Genomic DNA, 23,207 nt, shown 5'->3' on the forward strand with positions numbered 1-23,207 from the left:
TTCTGTAAGAATATATCCCCATTAATACAGCAAAGGATACTCCTATAGTTGGAACTACAAGCTACACTTCAAAATGGTTGTCTGATGAACAAGCCATAAGTGCTATTTTCTGTAAAAGTGACATGAATCCATAAAGCAATTATTTGGATAATTTGAGCACTAAACCCCGTGACTGTGAATGAGGAGGTTTTATTTGGCTTGAGTAATAGGAATTAGCTGTGTACATTGAGTACAGTATGCCAATTTCAACTAAATCATTTTTATAGCTCACTAACGTAAGGAATAAATGTAACCTTTTTTCCAGCTTATTCAAAACACTTCAAAGCTATAGGAAATTTGAAACAACATAGCAAACATTCTCATGTCCTTCATTTAATTTAACAGTTGTTAACATTTTTGCTACATTTGTTTCTCTCTCTCAGTCCAAAATTGTTGAATATTGGCAAAATCATGTTTCAACCTAAAACATATTTTCTTACATGGAACCATTTGAACTCAAGTTACAAGCATTATGACATTTCACCCTTATGCACTTTAGCATGTGCCTCCAAAGAGCCAGGGCATTCTGCTACATAAACTGCAATATCATTATCACACACAATAAACTTAATATAGTTGCAATAGTATTCTCTATTATAAAGTCCTTGTGTAAAATTTCTCCAGTTCTCCTGATAACATCTTTTATAACTTATTTGAGAGGAAAGACTCTGAATGCAATCAAAGGTTATGTTTGACACATTGCATTTAGCTATTTGTCTTTTTCTTCACCTTTTATCTAGAACAGTTCCTCAGCATGTGTCTCCTATGCACTGAAATTTTTGAAGAACCCATAACAATTGTTTAAATGTCCCACAATGTAAATTTCTTCCAAATGTTGTTTTTTTTTTAACAATTAAATTTAGGTTAAACATATTTGGCAAGAGCACTACAAAGGTAAAAGATAATGTAATGTCTGGCCATGAAAGATTACCTTCTGATAAAGAACTGTACCCAGCCTCTGTCCCTGGAGTGTTCATTTTTCTATTAATAATTTGAATAAATTGCTAGGAAAGCAGTCATTTGCTACTGTCACTGAAAATATGAAATCTTACAATTCATTTAAAATAATTTGGTTTATTATACTTTGGACCTGGATCCCTTAGCCATTTCACTTGTGTGACTTATAATGAAAATTTGGGTTATCTGAATACTTTGTGATTAAATTTCCTTCCCCCAATCCACCCAGTTCCTGACAGCTGATAGAACGACCAGACAAAAACTAAGGAGATTCACAGCACCTTTGTCCTCGAAAGCTAATAAAGCAAATTTTTTTCTCCAAACATTATTAAAGTTTATTTAATACTATTATTAAATTATAGAATTAAAAAAAATTTAATGCAAACAATTTTGTTTAGTTTTCAGACTCTGAAATAGACTAGGAGATTTTTTTAAAGATAATTTTAATTTTCTGCTTTTTTTTTCTGCATGTTCCAAAGATGCAGTGGTGATATAATAAATATACTGAAGTGTTACACATAAAATAAACAAACTTCAAAAATTCTCAAAAACATCCACAATCTACCTATTCTCAGTCCTCCTGGCAATATATATGTGCAAATGGAGTTCTGTCTTTTTTTTAGAACAAAAAATCAAGAGAGGATCCTTAATATTTTCTTTCTAATCCCATTCGTCATACATTATCTAGTGCTTAGTTCTGATTTGTAAATAGAAGACTACATTTGAAACACTTATGCCCAACAGGCCACTTACATTGAATAAAATATGTGGATTTTGCATCCTGTTTAAAGCCTTTCTATGAAATGTAAAATAATATGCATTTATCACTTGTCAACTCATCTAATGTGGAGCTATCCCAAATCCCATTAAATTCATTTGCTTTTTAAGCATTTTAGAAATTTTTGTTCTATTACAACTCATGAGCGTGGAATCTTTTATGTCAGGATGCTTTGTAAACTTTAAATCTTTATCCAAATGCTAGGATAAAGAGGGTGAGTATATTCAAATGAACACAGTTTTAAAATTCCATCTCACATTTATTGGTTGCATTACTTTTGGCAAATCACTTAACCTCTCTGAGCCTTAATTTCTCTTATAAAATAAAGATGTACATATTTAGAATTTAGGAGTGAATGTATGAAAAGTACACAACTCAGAGAAAGTACTCAGTAAGATGCAACTATTTGTAATCTTTCAAAAATCATGATCACAGTCTAAATTTCATATGCTAAGCTACTAATAATAGACTTGTTCAAATAGGTATGTAGCATATATATACTGTAACTTTTCTTAAAGAGCCTCCTTAGAAACGTATGGCTAATTTAGACACATATGTGTACACACAATTATACAAACTGTGTATCAATGGGAAAATTTGCTGTAACTAAAGTTCTCCAATAATATAAGGAATGCAACTGACCTCAGGAAGAAAAACATAGCCATTTACTTTGTTTCTCAGAATTCTGACATGTCTGTATTTGATGACCTATGAAAGAAATACAGGATGAAAAGCTAGAAAATGAAAGCTCTGCTTCTGTCTTATAGACCTGAATTTTGCACAAAATCACATGTACAACTTATCCTCTTAATGTGCATATCCAACCCAAAAGAGGAATTATCTAGAACATGGCAAAAGCCACTGTTAATTCTGCATAAGTGATGCAAAGCGGCAATCAATACTAATGTGTAAGTAGGGCCTTCCTGAATTCAGTTAATGTGTTTTGTTGTTGCTGTTCTGTATCCTCATTTTTAATTCAATTTTTAGTTTTACCTGCACCATTCAAAATAGTCAGCCGGTATTATGTTTTTTTCCTTCTAATCTGGCTTAATATTTTTCTTTTAAAAAGAAGCCATAAGATTTTTTTACCATAGAGGAAATAAATGTTTTTAAACGTTTTCCTTTTTCAACAGATTTATATTATAATGAATACAAATAGTAGCAGTATGAAAGTAAGAAAACCTTACCTCGTGCAGCCTGTGTAGTAAATATATGTTTCAAAGGAAGAAGGGAGGGAAAAAAGAAGGAAGGGAGGGAGGAAAAGAGGAAGGGAGGAGGGGGACGGGAGAAAGGAATGGAGGAAGGAAGGAAGGAAGGGAAGGAAAAGAAAAATTACAGCAATTTTTGAATGAAACAAACTTTCTGTGAGTATTTAACTGCCATTTCCATACATCCCCTACAGCCGACTCTGAAATACAAATTTGTAATAAAATTAAAATACAGAGTATTCTTACATAGAAAAATTCAAAAATGTATGTCTTTTTAAATAATTTTTTAAATCGAAAGCTAATCCATTACAAGAACAATGCTCTGTTCTCTGACTGTAAACTTATGAATCTCACTACTTTAGTTTATATTTGGAAAGAAAATAGTTTAGCTGATAGGCCTCCTTTATTATCCTTAATGTCAAATCTGCTAATCTTCCTACTGAGTGCAATTATATAAATTAAATAATTTTAGTATAATTTTTTGCAATAGAAAAACATAAACCAATTAAAAATAGTACTAAGTTACAATAGAGCAAAGTTTCTATACTTTGTGGCAAAATGCAGAGTATTATATGTTAGATTACTAAAACAAAATATTTATAGCTGTGAAGAAGTGAGTGTTTAAAAGCTGCCAGTTTTTTCTGAAACAAATGATAAAATCATTGTCTAGAGTCAATATCACTCTAAGGTCTAAGTGAAGATTACTATGACTCACAGTATATATTCCAACCAAACATTATTAAAATGGTCTCTGTGAGAGTGATTATACAAAACACAAATTTATTGTTTAAAACCTATATAGTTTAACTAATAGCATTAAAATACAATAATAATTACACTTAAAAATGCAATTATTTATTCTGATGCTCAACTCAATGGCCTTAACAAATTCTAGTTTTTTTCTTAATAAGTAGGCTTGAACTAGAGATAATTCATGTGATTTAAAAAAATTTGTTAAACCTGAGCATTCTAAAGTAAGTATATAAAAGGATTTTTTAAAAATACTTTTTCTCCTCTAACCTCTTTCTTCACTTAATTTTTCCAAGATGGAGAGAAAAAATGTTTACATTATTATCTACTATGACCATAAAAATTCACCAACTTGTAGTCTATTGAAATAGCATGGTTTTCTATTATTGTCATATTTTGTCCCTTTGTGTTTGATAGAATAAATCCCCTCTGGTCCTAAAGACTATAATGCCCACACTCATTTGTGGAAAACTTCCTTATTGCAGAGCCTGGTGCAAATTAAATCATCTGAACAGAGGTGAATACTGACCCAAACCCATCAAAATTTTCATGGAAAGCAGATAATCAGATTCCAGGCTACAGTTTGTGGTGCTTTCATGGAAATTCCTTTTAACAAAAAGTGATATAAAAATGGTATTCACACAGCAAGGATAAGAACAGCAACTAAGGGTTTGAAAAGCCCACCAGGAGAGAAAATTCAACTCACTTGTAATAAATCAACTGCTATATATTTTTCTATGTTTAGTACCCAAAAAAGAAGATGATATGAATCCATTTTCTGTTCAGATTCTTTTTAATTCTACAGATAAAAACTATCCTACTGTTTCCAAATGCTGTTTTATTCTAATGGTAAAAATAGCCACCAAAAAGATGAGGTTTCACTACGAATCTCTTACCAAGTACACATTATTACAAGGTATAGAATATATCCATATGTTTTTGTAAAGTAACTAATTGCTCACTTAGTTGTTTTAAATGAAATATTTTCATACTATTAGTTACATTATCAATATTCCTTCAATAAAGTAAAACATCAAGTACCGAAATAGCATCAAAGAATTCCACAGTTAAACAAATTTTATGCACATGCCACTGTTAAAGCGATATAGCTCTCATAATGAACACCATCACACTGAGTTTGTTTGGCCAACTACTCACCTGCCTATTTTCAAGTTCTTACTTCTTAAAAGCATGATACAGATTAATCATGCACTCAGTAAAATACCACAAAGAAAGAGGCTTTTGACAGACTAATCAAATTGACTCATAATAATCCTTCTATTTGGGAAGATGGCAAAATTATGATAAAAGATCTTAAAACAAAAATCTGATATTAAATGGTATCTTCTACTTGCATTAATTGCTTTAAACAGAAACTTTAAAAAGAAATGAAATTATATCATCCATCCAATCTTCCATAGCTGTCAAAGTATTACTCTATTTTGTAGCTTGCCTTTTTTCTTCAATATTTTTAAATACTTATTCAAAACATTTAAATAATGAAATGTATTATCTTAATAGTCTCATTTTATTTATTATTTTGTAAAAAGAATGACCCATACTGAGACTTCAGAAATTATTTTGAAAAAAATAACATAACAGAAATCTTACAAAATATATATTCTACTTGAGGTGTCGGCTGTGATACTTGTGAAGTTAGTTCTCTAATATGGGAATTCCTTCTTTTAGCAAGAGTAACAGCCATTCTGCATTTACTCTCATGTGCACTCACTCACTCACTTCATTCACAAATATATTTATCGTCTCTGAATGGCAAAGGTGTGCTTTCGAATTTTTGCAGAATCTTAATAAAAATTAAAAGCTATTAATGTAAAAGTCAAATTCTTACTTTAATGTTTTTAAAGACTTTCTGATAATCTAAACTTACAACTCCTAACATTAACCAGTATTTACCTTCTAATTCTTAACTACTTACAGACTTTAATCCATTTTTAAAAGTTAAATGATTATGTCACTATTTTGGATTATCCCAAATCATAATTATTAACAGCCAGGTTTTACTTATTCTTATAATATGCCTTATCAGCTAGCTGCAGCTGTTTTTCCAAATTGAAAGAAAATACTGATTATTCATTATAGCATTGTATCTCACACATATACATGATCTTTCTATCATTCTGACTGTGTTAAAGTAGCTTTTGGTTTTCAATGTAAATTTAAATGTATGTACTCTAAGAGTTAGGGTAAAAAAAAAAAGTTATTATATAATATGGTATTTTAACAATTCCCTAAGTTTAAAGTTAAATCTCCCTCATAATTAGTCAATGTTTGTAAATTGATTTTTAGTGCTTTTAAAGAGCAGAGCAGAAGGCAATTGGAAAATTGAAAATATGGACAAAACTTTAAAGTAAGTTAGGTTAGACAGAATGTGTTGTGTTGTGTCGAATGTCTTGAACCACGTCCCTTATTGACCATGAACATTAGGTATCTTTCTTTCCTGGTGTGTCAGCAAAGCCACACACATTCTTTCTTGCTACAAATCTGTAAATCTGGAAAGGAGTAAAGAACATGAATAGAAAATCTCTTTATAGAATAAAAAAGCCTGCGGTGTTATTAAGGAGAACTGTAAGCCCTATTCTATTCATAGTAATTACTGGATCAGATCAGGTTAATGTGGGGACCTCAGTCAATAAAGTACTGTGGGTTCACCGCTTTAATCTCTTTCAGTCCTATAGTCTGCAGTGTTAACTGCTCTGCTTGACTCACCAAATCACTATAGGTAACATGGATGTCACGGGAATTTTTGGCATAGAGGAAATTTATATATTCAGTCCATCACAAGTTTCAGAAGATGAAAAAAAAAAAACTAATTTCTCAGAGCAATTTGACAAGTTTTTTCTCTTTCAATTCAAATAATACAGGTCAAATTTCATTTCAAGGTAATGCCACTTTCAGTTTTCTTTTCACAATAAAATCTGTTTTCTTATTAAATTTTTCGTCTACCCATTATTCACAGAAGATATTACACAATCTTGATAAACATATAAATGAGAAGTAAAATAGATTAGAATTTGGCCTCGTGCACCTTGAGATAATCCTTTTTGTTTTTTTCCTGCAATTTTCTCTAACATTTCTGTAGCGGATTAATAACCAAAAATTTAAAACTTGATATCTCATGCATGCCTGGAAATAAATTGGTAGGGTTTTCTTTTGCAAGTTTTTTTCAGGTTATATTTCTTTCCTGAAATTGTAAAAAATTTCTGCCAATAAAGAAGTCAAAACCTGTTGTTATAAAGTGTTTAAAATTATGATTTGTTAGGGTTATGACATTTGGTGGTTTTGTTTTTTTTTCAATTTTTTAAATGGTTTTGGGGGCTTGGCACCAAGAACATCTTACTCTTGAAAAAAATTAAAGGACTTTATGCTAAATGTACAGTTCTTTAAACACTTGCCTCATTGCACAGTGATCCATGTAATGCACGTTAAAAAATTTAAAGACATCAAAATTTTGAAAATGTAGTTACTCCTTTGATTTTAATGTAGCTATGAATGAAATATACATTGTAGCAATACTCACCCTAGGTCAGTAGTCTTTAATGATTCTTTTTCAGGGTTTTTGGTAACTCCTTTTGCTTCTGTTTCCATCTTAAATTATCAGTTACTATAAAACGGCTTATATTAAAAACATGTAAGTACTAGATCTTGGGATTAACCTATATGAAAGGTAAAGCAACCTTGAAAGGTAATCTTTAAAATAACCTTGAAAAGTAAAGGCAAGACAGTAGGTACATATGTGACTGTATCAACTCCTGCACACTGGCTCGTGTGTATATCACACTTTTCTCTCTCTCTCCCTTCAACTAAGAAGAGTGTTGATGAACAAAACAGAGAAACACAATGAACGATAGTTTGTCAAATATACCCCAAGAGGGTATTAAGGTATTGTTGTTAGAATGAAATAGCCTACTCTGGACCCTGGTCATTTATGTTTTCACTACTCAATCACTTAGCTTTTTTACAGATTGCTAGATAATTATGTCCAGTATGTGTATATAAGTACTTATGACACCAGTATTAAATAGACGCATCACTTGTCTTCTCCTCCATGCTAATAAGCAGCCCCTTGAAGGTAGACGCTGTGGTCTCTTTCTCTTGAAAGTTATTGGGTACTTCTGATTTGAATAATAGTTACTATACTCTAAGAATTTCTACTCAACATTTGAAGAGCTAACTTTTTTTGTGAATTTTGAATGTTTATCATTCAATATGAGCAATTTAACTGATGAGCATAAAATAGGGTAGTGAAAGTATAAAGTACTTTTTTCTAAATTTATGAAATTTTTGGAAAAACTGACCATTTGATATAACAACAAAAATCGTGTATTTTAAAGCAGAGATCATCCCAAGAAAGTTTTTAAAGATGGGTAACAAAAAAAAAAAAAGAGAAAACCCCACAAACCTACCAAATATGCTAGTACTTGAATGATGTGAACTCTGGTAAGCGCCAGCATGCAATATGGCAAAAACGAATCAATCAGTTCAGCTTAGTTCAGCCTCTGCAACTGGCCATCTGGCACAAAATCAACCGAATGTATCCCTGCATATTCATCTTCATTTTCACAAATGCTCAAGAGAATGTCATTCTAGGGCAAAATAAAATTAAATCACCATAATTTTTAAGACATCTTTCCTTTCATACCCTCTTGAGAATACTGTGTTTATATGTGAATACTTATTGCTATAGAGTTGTTGTATAATTTTTAGTTGAATGTATTCTTTCTTTTAAAAAAGTTAAAAATATAACATTTAATTATAAAACATTCAATTTTTCAACTAAAATTATTTTAGAAGGGAGAAATTTCTATAAATAGGTCAGTGTAATTTTAGTTGAGTCAAGAGCAGATCAACAGACCTTAGTTACTTTCACAGACCATAATTTCAGAATTCAACTAATCTTAAATGAAGTTGGCCTAACATATGATTAGTTACCTTTCAACATGATCAAAATGCATTAGCTCACATTTCAATTTCTATTTACATAAGATCAGAAACTAAAATTTCAGTTGATCAAATAAAGTTTTACATAATAATCATATTATTACATAAAATTAATCAACCAAATACTTTCTGAAAAGATAAAACTGGTTACTACTTACTGCATCATTTTTGTAATAATTTTGTAATTCTATTAAATGTTTGTTTTTCAAATGGAAACTAGCAAACAATTTGCATTTGGACTCTTTGATAACTTTGAATTAAAATAGTAGAGTAAATCTCATACTCTATTTTTAAGTGTAATACTGTAAAGTACTGGATCAAGTTTATTAATGAATTCAATCATTTAATTTTGTCTTAGAATGATTTGTTTAAAGAAAATGAAGGTTAATTAATACATCAAAGCACACTAAATAAGTCAAAGTTTTAAGTAACTTTGTTTCCCAAATTATGTTTGTAAATATAACAGACCTATACAAAACATTTAATTTTAAAAAGGTAGTATTTAAATTCTACTCACTATAATTTTGTTCATTAAAATAAAACATGCAGAAAGTAACTTTCAAAGGATGGGAGGTAATAGATTTCTTCTTAGTGCTTTGCTCTTTTTTACATTATACAAAAGTTTAAGTTGAAGATAATTCATTCTGTATTTGAGAAAAGAACTTTGTTAGCAAATAATATCTGAACTCAGTGTATTATTAGACAATTTTTTTGAGAATTATATACTGATTTACTTCAGTCATGGTACTTTTTCAATTTTTTTATCCTATACCCTTTTTTGTTTTAAAGGTACCTTGGCAATGTTTCCTCAAACAATTTCAGAGCAGAGCCAGCTAACGGCTTAGAATTGTTTCTATAGATTTTGGTTTTTATTTCTCTGTGTGTGTGGCCTTCAAGAGATGTTACAGTTTGCTGTTTTGTAAATTGATTCACAGTTTGAAAGCATTCTTTTGTGATTAAAACACACATGCAAAGGGGGGACTCTTTCCAGGCGAAATGTACCGTCACACTGAATGGACAAAAACTTGGAACTACAATCACTATTAAGAATCTTGGACTCATCATCCTCAATCTGCTCACGTTGGAAAAAATCAGAGTCAAGTTTACTGTGGCTCATTTTTCTGTTACATCATCTCTTTAGAAATATTGCCAAGTACATGCAAATATAAAATAAAATAAAATTGGCTATAAAAGATTTTGCATTTATTTATCCAGTTGTGAATCACTGTGCCCGTATTAATGGAATCTTTTTTAAGGTTTGAAATTTTGAGTTCATAAACCTTGTAGATTTTAGTCTCTGAACATTAAGTTTTTATCCTAGGAAAATTCATTAAATATTGATGAATGGCTTACATGTACGTATTTTATTTATATTTCTTTTAAACAATATAAACATACATTCTCTGACTTAATCTTCATTATAACTTGCAAAAGAGTAAGTGCCTTTCTCCTCATTTAAAAAGCAAAAAAATAGTCACTTAAGTTACCCAGCTCCTTCAAAGTTATCTTCTAGTTAGTGGGGAGCTCAGTTTACAATGGACATATCCAGACTATCAGCATTTCCATTGTACCACACTCCCGAGTGCTTCTACGAGGCCAACCCCGCAGATGAGCTTATTAAGTCCCCGTGCCCTTGGTTACCCACCACCTTTCTCTTGAATCTCTGAGTTGGCTATAGCATGAATGCACTATCATTCAGAGTCCTTTTCCCATTCAATTAACAAGACAACTACTTCCAATCTTTTATAACCAATGTTTTTGAAAAAGTTTAAAAATACTACCTTCCGTCTCTAGTCCAGTCACTGCTCATGCCTCTCAGTCTGGCATTGGTCTGCAATCCTAGCCTGGTGGAGACCCCTCTTCCCTGAGCTCTTTTAGCATCCTAAGTACACCTTTTCGGGACACATCTGTGTCCCTCACCAGACTGAACTCTTCAAGACACAGATCCCACCCTCTTAACTTCTTCGATCACCACACCTAGCGTAGCGCCTAGCCCATCACACACTTTAACAAATATTTGTTGAATAAAGGAGTAAGAGCATTGCAGTAAGCTGAAAGCGACATTATTGTAAGAAAGGAACTGACTTGGTAAAATAGCGTAATAGAGTGAGACAAAAGTGAGACCTGAATGTGTGGATTACACAGCAAGAGCCAAGGCAACAAGGTTACAGAATGGCCCAAGATGAGAAGAAACTTGGCTTTTACAAGAGAAACGGAGAAAGGGCAAGGAGAGGAAAGGAGCGTAGAAAAGTCAGCGAAGGTGGCTCACGCCTGTAATCCCAGCACTTTGGGAGGCCGAGGCAGTTGGATCAAGAGGTCAAGAGATCGAGACCATCCTGGTCCACATGGTGAAACCCCGTCTCTACTAAAAATACAAAAAATTAGCTGGGCATGGTGGCACGTGCCTGTAATCCCAGCTACTCGGGAGGCTGAGGCAGGAGAATTGCCTGAACCCAGGAGGCGGAGGTTGCGGTGAGCCGAGATCGCGCCATTGCACTCCAGCCTGGGTAACGAGCGAAACTCCGTCTCAAAAAAAAAAACAAACAAACAAAAAAAAAAAAACGCTTGCCACTGTCGTGGGCCTACTAGCGACCCCTGCTGGTGGCAGGTTCCATGGAAAGCCGTTTGAACTGCTAGAACCTAAATCCCTCCATCTCTCGCACTGAACCCTCCTACCCCATGTTTCAGTAAACTTTCCCGCACTCACCATTGTTATATATAAGGCTCTTTGAAATGGCAAAAGGATCTGAGTTTCTTATCTGTGCTTACTGAATGCAGAAAAGAGCTAACAGTCACAAGAACTGGGGATAAAGTACTCATGAGAGCAAAAACCTACCAGAAATTTCAGCTCAGCTCTGAATTTCTAGTAACATACACATATGGGTTTAAGCCAATCTTAGATAGATGTTAAGATTAGGAACCGTAGCTGACATACAGATTTCATAATAAATGAATGAACAAAGACAGTAAATATAAATAGAAGGGGAGGAGTTTAATTTATTATTCACACAAACATTTATTCATTCAGTAAACTTTTGAAGAAGTTCAGGACCTACTGCCCCAAAACGTGACTCCTTAGCATTTAAGAAGATAGCAGAAGCAGAAAGTTCTCTCTGCCCTTTTCCATGCTCTTCTCCTCTAAAGCAGGGCACAGATTCTCTGATCTTCCTCTAGAGTTGGTCAAAAAACTTTCATTTCAGAGGTGCCCACCCTGAAAGGAGCTCCTTATCTCTGAAACAGAGACACAGAGAAGCATCTGAACAATCAGGCCTTGCCAAGTGTCCCCCAGTTTATTACCATTGCATCATACCCTTTGTCTTCTAATTATACTTCTGCATGACTGTCAATAAAAATACAGTTTTCCCTGTTTCTTTGGATCTTCATTTCTGAAGACTCCTGTGTCAGGTAAAACCTATTAAATAAATTCGCATTTTTTTTTCTTGTTCATCTTTCTTTTGTTGTTGGTGTCTCAGGCACAAACCATGCATGTGAGTAATCTTTTCTCCCCTACACTTTCAATAAGCCTCAGTATATTCTAGTAGGTAGAAACATAGCTGCAAAACAAACATGGCTCACTCCATAAAAACTGGCAGTATAGGGGAAATGTAGATGCGCTCTGATAGATGCTGCAATGGGTGAAAGAACAGGATGTTATGGAAGCATATAAGAATAGAACCTAAATCCGACTCAAGTTATTAGGAAAGACTTTTTTGTAAATGACGTCTAAGCTGAAAACTAAAAGCTCAAGTCAAGGGATTACTAAAATATTCCAGGCAGAGGAAACAGCATATGTGAAGTCCCAGAAATAAGAGGGAACCTGGTATGTTGAGGCTTCAGAAGTAGGGCTGCAAGGCTGGAGCCTAGAGAGAGAGCTCAAATTGGTGAGAGATGAAATTGGAGTGATAAGCAAAGGATAAATGGTGAAGGACTCCTAAGCTGTGTTAAAGAGCATGAGCTTTATTCTAAAGGCAATGTGGAGTCACTAAAATGTTTTAACTTGGCTGAGAAATATTACTCTGGCTGCAGTGTAGAGATGGGATTAGAGGAAGGCAAACTGGAGGTGAGTAACTCAGTTGGATTAGTCATCCAACTGAGAGAGAGAGAGAGAGAGAGAGAGAGAGAGAGAGAGAGAGAGAGAGAGTATTGAGTGAATAGGGACAGAAATAATGTGCGCTGAGATGATCTGAATGATCTGAGGGATATTTAGAGGCAATATCCATAGTACCGGCTGACTGATGGAATGCGTCCGTGGGAATGGTGAAGGAAGAGTCCAAAATGATGCACAAGGCTAGAAACTGTGCTGCGCTTCACTGCTAGAAATCCCAGGAAAAGAAGCACATTGGGTGGTGGGGAAAAATCCTTATTTTTTTGAAGATACATTAAGTTTAATGTTTATATGAGAAATGCAAATGGAGATCTCCAGAAGACAGCTGGGTACAAATGGAAACTCAGAGGAGAGATCCAGATATAGGTTTATATTCAGATATAGGTATGGATATAAATTATATTATAGGCAAAGAGTTATAAGCAAGTAAATAGTGCTTTGAGGCTAAACAGTGAATAAGATCATTACGGGATCTTAATGATCCAGTGAGTAAAAGACAGGGCCTTGGCCTCACCTCTGAGAAAAACAAGGGAAAGGCAGAGAAAATGCAGGTAGCGAACCAGTCTAATTCAAAAATCCAAAGAGGTCAGAGGAAAATCAGAAGACAGAATTGTCCAGGGAGCCAGGAGAAAAGTTTTTTAAGAAAAAAGAAGTGATCTACAATTCCAAACGTCACTTGGAGATCAATAACATTAATCCCAAATGGTATCCACAGGGTTTTTCTACAAAGAAGGCATTACTGGCTTTTCTGAAGGAGTTTCAATGGCAGAGTTAGACTGGAAAACAGTTCAGCATATTGAAGAGTGAAAGGAAGATGAAGGTCCCAAAATAACAGGAGTACATGACATTTAAAGGATGCTCAGCTATGATAAGGAAAGCATAAGCTAGAAAGAATGTAGAGATTTTTAATATATGAGAGATTTTAACCTGTGTTAATGCTAACAGAAGAAGCTAGTAGAGAAGGCAGAGGGAAGAGAGATTATTAATAATACAGAGACCCTCCTATTTGGGTAAGAAAAACACAAAAACAGGGAAAAGAGGAACTCAGAACAGAAAAAAACCTTATATAGTAACAAAAGCCGAGGGTTGGGGGAAGAGAATGAGGACATTCTTGCCCAAAGACTTCTAATTGTTCTGTGAAACAGGAACCAGTGACCATTTGCTGAGGTGAGGGATGGCAGGGAAGAAGATACACGAGGGTTCTTTAAACCTCACCAATTTTAAAGAATGCTAACATGAAGCAACATTGGTGGAGAGATTAAACACTGACTGAAGAAAGATGGGAATACTCCTCAGTGTCAAAGGTGAAGGTGAGGGTGGAGACAGCAAATTTGCATGTCACTGTATCTGATTCATATTCTCCAGCAGCATTAAGCAGTTTAGGAGTAGGTATCAAAAAGACAGATTCTTAAACTAATTCAGAGTGGAGAATTATTTGCCTTAAGAATGCAACAGAAGGAAAACAGGGCCAAAAATACCAAGATTTTGCCGAAAAATAGGTGATAAGCAATGATGTGTCAGTGAGACAAGATATACAAACTGTTGGGCCTCAGGAGGTTTCAAGGAGAGTAGGACAGGCTGGTACCAAAATATTCCTGATGGCATACATTCTTCCCACTTGGAAACAACTTTAAAATTGTGAAGCTGTTTATTTTTGAGAAAAAAAAATCGCAATTACATCTTTTGACACATTAGCTGAATAAATGGTATCTCTAAGACTGTAAAATTTAATTATATTCATTTAGGAAATGGACAAAGAAGAAAACAAGTTATCAATCTTCTCTTAGCTGTGGAACCAGTTAATCAGATGCACTTCCATAGGTCTTTAAGAGTGTCACCTGCTTCACACTGTTCAACATGAAACAAACTAAAAAACTGGTCTCGGTTATGCAAACAAATGTGCACTTTAACACATTTATTAGACCTATCATTAATAATACCATTAATACTGAAAACATTGCAGATGCCTATAATTACCAGATCTCATAATTCCAATTTATTTATTCATTAATTGAACAAATGCATTGTACCTTGTTGCCTGACTCTGCCTCATTAAAAGAATTAAGGAAGATTTTCCACTGCAATTCTAAATTCATTTACAGTTAAACTTATTTTCAGTTATGCACATAGTTATGGCCACATTACATGGATGAGTTGAAATCATATCCTGAGAGTCTTACAACAGTAGATACTGACCAATCTAGATCCATAATTCAAATATCACAATATTCTATGTTTATATGTCTATGATACATACCATAGCCCTATGATATGTCTGTGTTCCATAATTTTTATGTCTATGATACATATAAGTTCAATCACCTGAGCTTAACCTCAAATAGGTTTGCAAAAGCTTAACATCATTTTTAAAAATCAGGATTCATCTTTCTCTGTTACATTATTGTTTGAGTATAGTCAGCCATCTGGTATTTTTGAGTTATAGTCAATCACAACATTTCCAGGAGAAGCAGAAACCATAGCAAATCTACCCTTGCTGAACACTAAATACTAGAATTGCAAGGTTCTGTACACATGAACAATGCAAATGGCAGAACTAAGAACAATTAAATGGATTTTTTGTTTTTGCAATCTGTATTTGAAAGCTTATCTTCCAGTGCTGTAGGTCAAGGAAGGTGCTAAATATGCAATTCTCCATCCATTGGTATTCAGTGTTTTTAAGCTCATCTACAACCAGTTTATTAAAAAGTACAAGGAAGATGTGAAATGAGCTGGTAAAGCAAATATTATATTGGAAAACATTTATTAAATACAACATGTTATCATAATAGTTGAAAATATGTTAAGTCAGATTCTCTCAAGTGCCTACACAATAGTAGAAAATTTGACAATTGATGTAGTATATTAACTCTTTCATGGTAACTTTTTGTGAGTTATTTCTTCAGTTCTTGTGCATTAGTAAATAAATCTCATAAAACTGCTTTCATCTAGAGAAATCTGAATTATCTAACCAGTTAGAAGATGTTACTATTTTGACAGTCAGTTGTAATTTGAAAATAACTAATCTGGGCTCTTGAAATCTTATATTCCCTATTCCTGTAACTCAACTTCTAACACTGATGAAAAATCATTCAGTTGTACAAATTTCTGCAAAAATAAACTCATACTTTTCAACCTCAGTTGGGTTCTGAACACTTCCTGGTAAGAGTTCCATCTGTTTAAGTAGCTTTCCTAACCATTTGCCACAATACTTTTTATTAGCTACAATTGACATATAATAAACTGTACATGGTTAAAGTGTACTATTTTATAACTTTTGCCGTAAATAAGCACATGTGAAACCATCAACTACAATTAACATAGCAGACATTCCCAGCACCCCAAAGGCTTCTTTGTACCCCTTGTTACTCCTTTCCTCTTATTCCCTTCATCCCCAGGCAAACACTGATCTGCTTATCTGCCATTATATATTATTTTACATTTTCAAATTTTATATAAAGAGACTCATTGAGTATGTACTCTCTTATGTCTGCCTTCTTTCACTTTACATAATTATTATGAAATTCAGTTATGCTGTAAAATATATCAATGGCTCATTTCTTTTTACTGATGAGTGATATTTTATTTTGTGAATAACTAACCATTTATTTTTCTGTTAAGCTCTTGGTGGATAATTTATTTTTTTCCAACTTTATGGCTATTAGAAACCTAGCTGCTATGAATATTCATGTATAAGTCTTTGTATAGACATATGCTTTCATTCTCTTGCAAAAATACCCAGTAGTGGAATGTCTGGATCATATGGCAGTTGTATATTTAGCTTTTAAGAAAGTGCCAAAATGTTTTCCAAAGTGGTTGTATCATTTAAAATTCTCATCAGCTTTCCTTTGATTAGTGTTAGCATAGTATATTTCTTTCCATCTTTTTACTTTTAACCTATTTGTGTCTATGTATTTAAAGTGGGTTTCTTGAAAGTAGTACATAGTTGGGTCTTTGCTTTTTATCCATTCTGAGACTCTCTGCCTTTTAGTTGAGGTGTTCAAACAATTTAATTTTAATGTGATTATTGATATGTTGTGTTTAAATGTATCATCCTGCTATAGGTTTTCAATCGATCTCATCTGTTTATTGTTCAATTTTTTCTCTATTTTGCATTCTTTTGGACAAATACAGTATTTCCTCATTACACTTTGTTCCCTTTGTTGGCTTACTGGCTACAACTCATTGGTATATGTGTCTGTGTGTCTGTGTTAACAGCTGCTTTTGATTTATAGTATACATCTTTAAGTCATCAGTCTCTACATTTGCTTGCACTTTGCCCTCACAATCATTGTGTTATTGTTTCATATATATATTTTCACACATATTTTATTATAAAGTAATAAGAGGTTTATAAAATTTTTTATAAAAAGATTTTATAAACCTCTTATTACCTTGTCAATACTTTTATTTTAAATATTCAGTTATCTCTTAAAGAGATTTTAAAGATAATTAAAGTATTATATATTAACTCACATATTTAACATTTCCAACACTCTCAATTTATTTGTGTAAATCCAGATTTCCATCTGGCATTATTTGCCTTTAGACTGAGGACTTTTAAAATTTCTTTCCATGCAGATATGCTGATTAATATTTTTCAGCTTTTATTTTTCTGAAAAAGACTTTATTTCACTTTTATTCTAAAAAATATTTTAAGTGATAGTTTCTCTTTCACTATCCCAAAGGTTCATCTTTTCTGACCCCTTGTTTGCATTGTTTCTATCAAGAAGTCTGATGTCACTTTTAACTTTATTCTTCTGTATCGCATATGTACTTTTGCTATGGGCTCTTAAAGATATTTTTCTTTAACATTGATTTTAAAGAATTTTATTACAATTTGCCTTGAATTTTGCTTCAAGTGTCTTGTGCTTGAATTTATATTTTTCCTCAATTTTGAAAAATTTCAGCTATTATTTCTTCAAATATTTTGCTGACCCTTCTTTCAGAAATTCCAATTTTGTATATATTATTCAGGTTTTCATTGTTCCACTGTTCATTGGTTATTTCACTTTAAGTCATTTTGTTTTTCCAGTATCACTTGGAAAGCTTATTTGGCTTTATCTTCAAGTTCTTTAGTCTTTTCTTCTAACAGTTTTGATCCTGCTATTAACACCACCCATTGTGTTTCTAATCTCAAACAATGTATTTTTTATTTCTATAGATTTGATTTGAGTCATTTTTTTTACATTGTCCATGTCTCCACTTAATTTGTTCAATCTTTTATCTTCTTTCTTTAACATATAGAATATAGCTCTAGGTGTTTTAATGTCGTCTGGTGAATTTATTTTCTGTCATTTTTGGGACCTGTCTCTATTTACTGGCTTTTATGATGTGTCATATTTTCCTGCCTTTTTGCATACCTGGCAATTTTTTATTGCATGCCATGTGAATTTTACCTTGCTGAGTATTAAATGTTTTATAATTCCATATTCTTGGGTGCTGGATATTTTTGGATTCCTATAAATAATGTTGAATTTATTTATCAGTCACAGTTAAGTTAGTTGGAAATAACCTGATCCTTTGAAGCTTGATTTTATAGGCAGGACTGTATCAGCCATTAGACCAGGGCAAATTGTGCCTCACCACTATAATAACACACTTTTGAGTACTCTACCTGATGCCCCATCAATTATAAATTTCCCACTATGGCAAGTAGAAACAGGTACTTTTCCTGGTCCTGGGTGAGTGACAGTTATTCTTTCCTTAGCCCATTTTAAGTCTTTCCCCAGCCTTGGCTACTTTCTTCATGTGTAGGCTGTGATCAGTGCTCAGAAGAATGGAAGGAATTCTGAAGATATCCATAGCACTTCGTATCTCTCTCTCTTCTTCCCTTCTTCCTTCCATTTCTCTCTCTCTTCCTCTCTCTCTCTTTCTTGCTCTCTCTTGCACACTCTCACTCTCTCTCTGTCTCCCTCCCTCTTCCCCGCCCTCCTCCAGGACTCTACAAACGCTATTTACTTTGGCCATCTCAATGTTCCAATTTTCTTTCTTCAACTCAGGGATTTTGCTAGGCTGCACGTAGGTTCTCCCACTTGCATTATGTCTGGGAACTCTCCAGACAGCAAGCTGGAATCATCAGAGGGCTCACCTTGCTTCTTCCTCTCTCTCAGGGAAGGGATTACTGCACTTCCTTACCTGATGTCCAATGTCTAACAATTATATTTATTATATTTGCTTGTGTGTTTAATTATTTAAAGCAAGAAAGTGAATTCAGCCCCTATTGTCCCATTATAACCAGAAGCAGAAATCTGCAATAGCTATATTAAATATTCAACATTTTCTTCAGAAGAGCTTGTAATTGATGGGGAATCAGGTAGAGTACTCAAAAGGGTATTAGTATAGTGGTCAGGCAAAATTTTCCCTAGACTAAAGGCTGATACTGTCTTGCCTATAGAATCCACCTCAAAGTGATCAGAAAGAAAGTTTCCTACCCTACCTCCTTCTTCCCACTGCCTCTCAGATGACAACTTTACTCAAACATTTATGTGGAATTCATTATATTCTTGTCTCTACATTCTACAATTTATTTCAAGTCATAAAACTTTTTAAATTCCTTCCCTTTTTCCCCATAAATCCTAACTTGTCAGGTTCATCAGCCTCCTCAGTTTCTAGTCAACTCTTTCCTTTCCATCTTCAGTGTCTTCTTTCCTGTTCCCACCCCCCCACCTCACTGGCTGCTCCTTCTCAAGTATAGCAGTTATAAATAAAACTTTGCTCAAGAATGCCTTAATAAATAGAGATACGTGCTTGATCCCATGGATTCATAGATATATTCGATATAATCACAAAAACTCTAGAATACATTTTTATGTGTGCACAAGAAACTTGTATTTTATATTTCAATATTAGGGAAAAGGCACATTAGAAAATGTATTGCTGAAACAATATCACTTAAGTTTTAGTCAACCAGTATGCACAACTCTACTCTCATGTAGGAAATTTTCTTATGCTTTTGTCTTAACTATAGGTCAGAGGGCTACTGAAGAGTAGATAAAAAGACATTCATGTGGGCTTGATGTAGCTTGTCATAATAGTGACGCATTTGAAAAGCTATGCATCCAGGCTTCATTTTTAAGTCAGCTGACTGATGAGTTGATCCCAAATCCTCAAAAAAATACTATTCTTTGTAAGTCCTCAGGGACCCTTACAATCTTAGCTTCAGACTAATATTACAGTGTCATCCAATTCCAACTCAGTGATATTTTCCTACCTTTTTTTTTTTTTAATCAAGCAACTCTCCTTTCCAAAATGCAGCCCAAATGCTTTTCAGATTCAACAGCTTCTTTTCTGCTGCTCCCTAACTTCCCAGATATTCACAGCCAATATGAGCATTTCTTTATCCATCTGTGATGCTCTTGCCTTTAGTCTCCTCACTCATTTCTAAACCCTTCCTCGAACTACCCTTGTTCTTCACATTATCTTCCAACTTTAAGGGCAAAGTTGCTCCACTTCAGGTAAAATCATCACTACCACACAGGCTGCCTGGCACAGAAGTCCTGCATAGAACAGAATGCTAACATTCTGAAACCTGAATAATACCATGACTATTGCCACTGAGGAAAACTCTCAATCTCTTCCATGCAAATTTTGCAGAGGGACATTTTCAATATACCTTGCATTGGGTATGTGAATCATAATGAAAGTCAATGCTGATATCACTTATGCTTAACTCCCCCCCTAGTCACAGGAGACCTGTTACTGCTGAAGTCCCATTCTGTCAAGTCAGACCCACTTAGAGCCTTATGTTAATTGTGGTCTATCAGGCCTTGCAGCCTTTCACTTGCCCAAGCAGCTAGGAAAAGTTCCATTATTCAGACTATCCCTAGCTGTAAGATCAAACCAGATCTTCAGCTTCAACAGAAAGTTACTTTTGTCACTTCTCTGACCTAGAACATGGGCCCCACATCCGATGTTTGAGTTTCTGGTTTGATACTGGAACTGTGATTCACACTTGCTGTGATAGTTAATTTTGTGTTTTCAGCTTGACTGGGCCAGAGAGTATCCAGATATCTGATGAAACATTGTTTCTGGGATGTCTGTGTGGGTGTTTCTGGATGATATGGGAATTTGAATTGATCGACTGAATAAAGCTGACTGTCCTTCCTAATGTGGGTGAGCCTCATCCAACCTGCTGAGGCTTGAACAGAACAAAAAGAGAGAGGAAGGAAGAATTCACTTTCTCTCTGTCTCTGCATGACTGATTGAACTAGGACATTGGTCTTCTACTGACCTCGTACTGGGACTTACCCATAAACGCTCCTGGTTTCAGGCCTTTGAATTCAGATTGGACCTATGCCAGCAACTCTCCTGGTTCCCTAGTTTACCAGCTGAGGATGAAGGGACTTAGTCTCCATCATCACAGGAGGCAATTTCTTATAATAAATGTGTGTGTGTGTGTGTGTGTGTGTGTGTGTGTGTCTCCCATTGCCTGTCTTTCCCGGGAGAATTCTAATTCATTTGCCTAGTCTAAGAGTTTGTTCTAGTTCTCCATAGCTGAGTTCTTATCTTGACAAATAAATCTGGCTACTACTCCATACTTGGACCATTTTTGCTCTTGTCAATATACTCCTTTCATCCTGGATCCTTCTTCCCATTCTTGTTATCCATCTGCAGTCTGACTTCTTTAATGCCAAATGTCTGCTGACATTACCATATACCCCTTTTTATGCTTCTCTGCTCTCCTTCATGCAACTTCCAGCGAAACCACATATTGAGAGATGATTTGCTTCTCCCTTTGATGTTAAGATGCTCAGATCTCTCCATCAGATTGGATACTCTCCCAGGCCTATACCTATTTCTATTCTGCTAAGACCTAACTCAGTATCTCTTCCCTCTGATCTATAATGAGTATAAAGTGTAATTTGGGAACCAGTCACTACCCAATCCCCGAGTTACATATTTTAACAAAATACCCTACGGAACTTTTTAAATGAGAATATCTTCAGTAAATTTAAGAGATATCAGTGTAATTTAGTTATTGAAAATAAAGTACAATGTATGATAGTTTGCTGAGTGCAGTCCACAATTCAAAAACTAATAAAAAATTTGACCTTTTCCATTTCTAAACTTATTTAATTTTCCCTATTTAATTTTTTCTAATAAAGCACTAATTACTTAGTGGGGATTTTTTTTATACTTGCAATCAATACAAAATAATGAAAAGGCCCTAAAATGAGAAATAGTTATTGAAGAATGGTAAAAGATTCTATTTAAAACAATTTCATTTCAATGAATGTATACATATAAAGTGATTATATGTGTACACATACTTAAAACTAATCTAACACCTTTGACATGCTATTTTCTCTTTCAGTAATATGGATATATATGTAATATAATTAGCATTATATTATATATGATTATAATATATTTCAATAAACATGATTAACAATAAATTTTGCATTAATATAAGATGTTGAACTTTACTAAACACAAATATCCTAATCTATTGAAACATCATAGAATAACATGATAGAAAAAGCAATCTACATTAAATGCTTTCATATAAATAAGTTTTCATGGTGAACAATGTAAATTATGATACAATGAGATAATGACTAAATACTAGTCTTTCTGACCACTTCCTACCCTTAAAGATTTAGGGCTCCCGCTTAGTCCCCACTATCAGAGTTGTACAGTTAGTTGTCTCTCACTTTGTATGATCTTTCTCAAAAGAACTCATCAGTAGCCATAAATTCTAAGGCTGAGTTGTTTTTTTTTTTTCTTTTTTGAGTGCTTAACTACAAGGATGAAGAAATGAAGGGAGTATGCAAATACGGATGAAGGAGAAGAAAGAAAAGTGAAAAGAGTCGGGAAAGAATTACCATTTATTAAAAGCCTACCATAGGTCAGGCACTATGTTGATTCACAAATAGTGTATTTAACCCACAAAACTATCTTAGCTCTTAAAATCTCCATTTGGTAGTTAATGAAACTGATGGTTAGAGAAGTAAACTGCCTTCTCCAAATAGCATGGTAGGTGAGTAACAGAAGCAAGAGAGGAAACACAGGTGTCCATGATTATCAAGTCTACGCCTTTTACACAAAACCGTTTTGTGCATATCCATACATACTTCCAATGTGCATCCAATATATATATTTAAATCCCATATACATAAATGTATATTCTTTAGAGATGTGTAGCACTACCCAAAATAATCGAGGAGTCTTGCTGATTGATACATCTCTTCATTCAACATTTATTTACCAAGCAGTTACTATTGTACTATGCTAGTCCCTGGAAATACAAAAATGAAGGAGGTTCTTCACCTCAGAAAGATTTACAGTCAAGAGGGACAGAAAGGAAAGCAAATCTGCAATTTTAATGCAGGGTGATAAGCACCGGGGTGGAGTACATACAGAGCACGATGGGAAAGTCAAGAGCTGACTTGGTGACAGGCGTGGAGCCAAG

At 33.9% G+C, this 23,207-nt stretch overlaps 1 long non-coding RNA gene across 5 annotated transcripts in view; it reads right to left on the reverse strand.

Annotated features, from left to right (window-relative positions):
- LOC104652571 (uncharacterized) overlaps window positions 1–23,207 on the reverse strand; it is a 531,330-nt gene that overhangs the window by 444,322 nt on the left and 63,801 nt on the right. Inside the window, exon 1 of one of the 5 annotated variants that reach the window (XR_012514022.1) lies at window positions 2,417–2,484. The exons of the other annotated variants lie outside the window; for them this stretch is intronic. This is a non-coding gene — a long non-coding RNA (uncharacterized LOC104652571). Of the gene's footprint in view, window positions 1–2,416; window positions 2,485–23,207 lie in introns of those variants that run through there. 5 annotated transcript variants of the gene reach the window in all.

Source organism: Saimiri boliviensis, chromosome 15 (genome assembly GCF_048565385.1).
Source record: "Saimiri boliviensis isolate mSaiBol1 chromosome 15, mSaiBol1.pri, whole genome shotgun sequence".
Taxonomy (NCBI): domain Eukaryota; kingdom Metazoa; phylum Chordata; class Mammalia; order Primates; family Cebidae; genus Saimiri; species Saimiri boliviensis.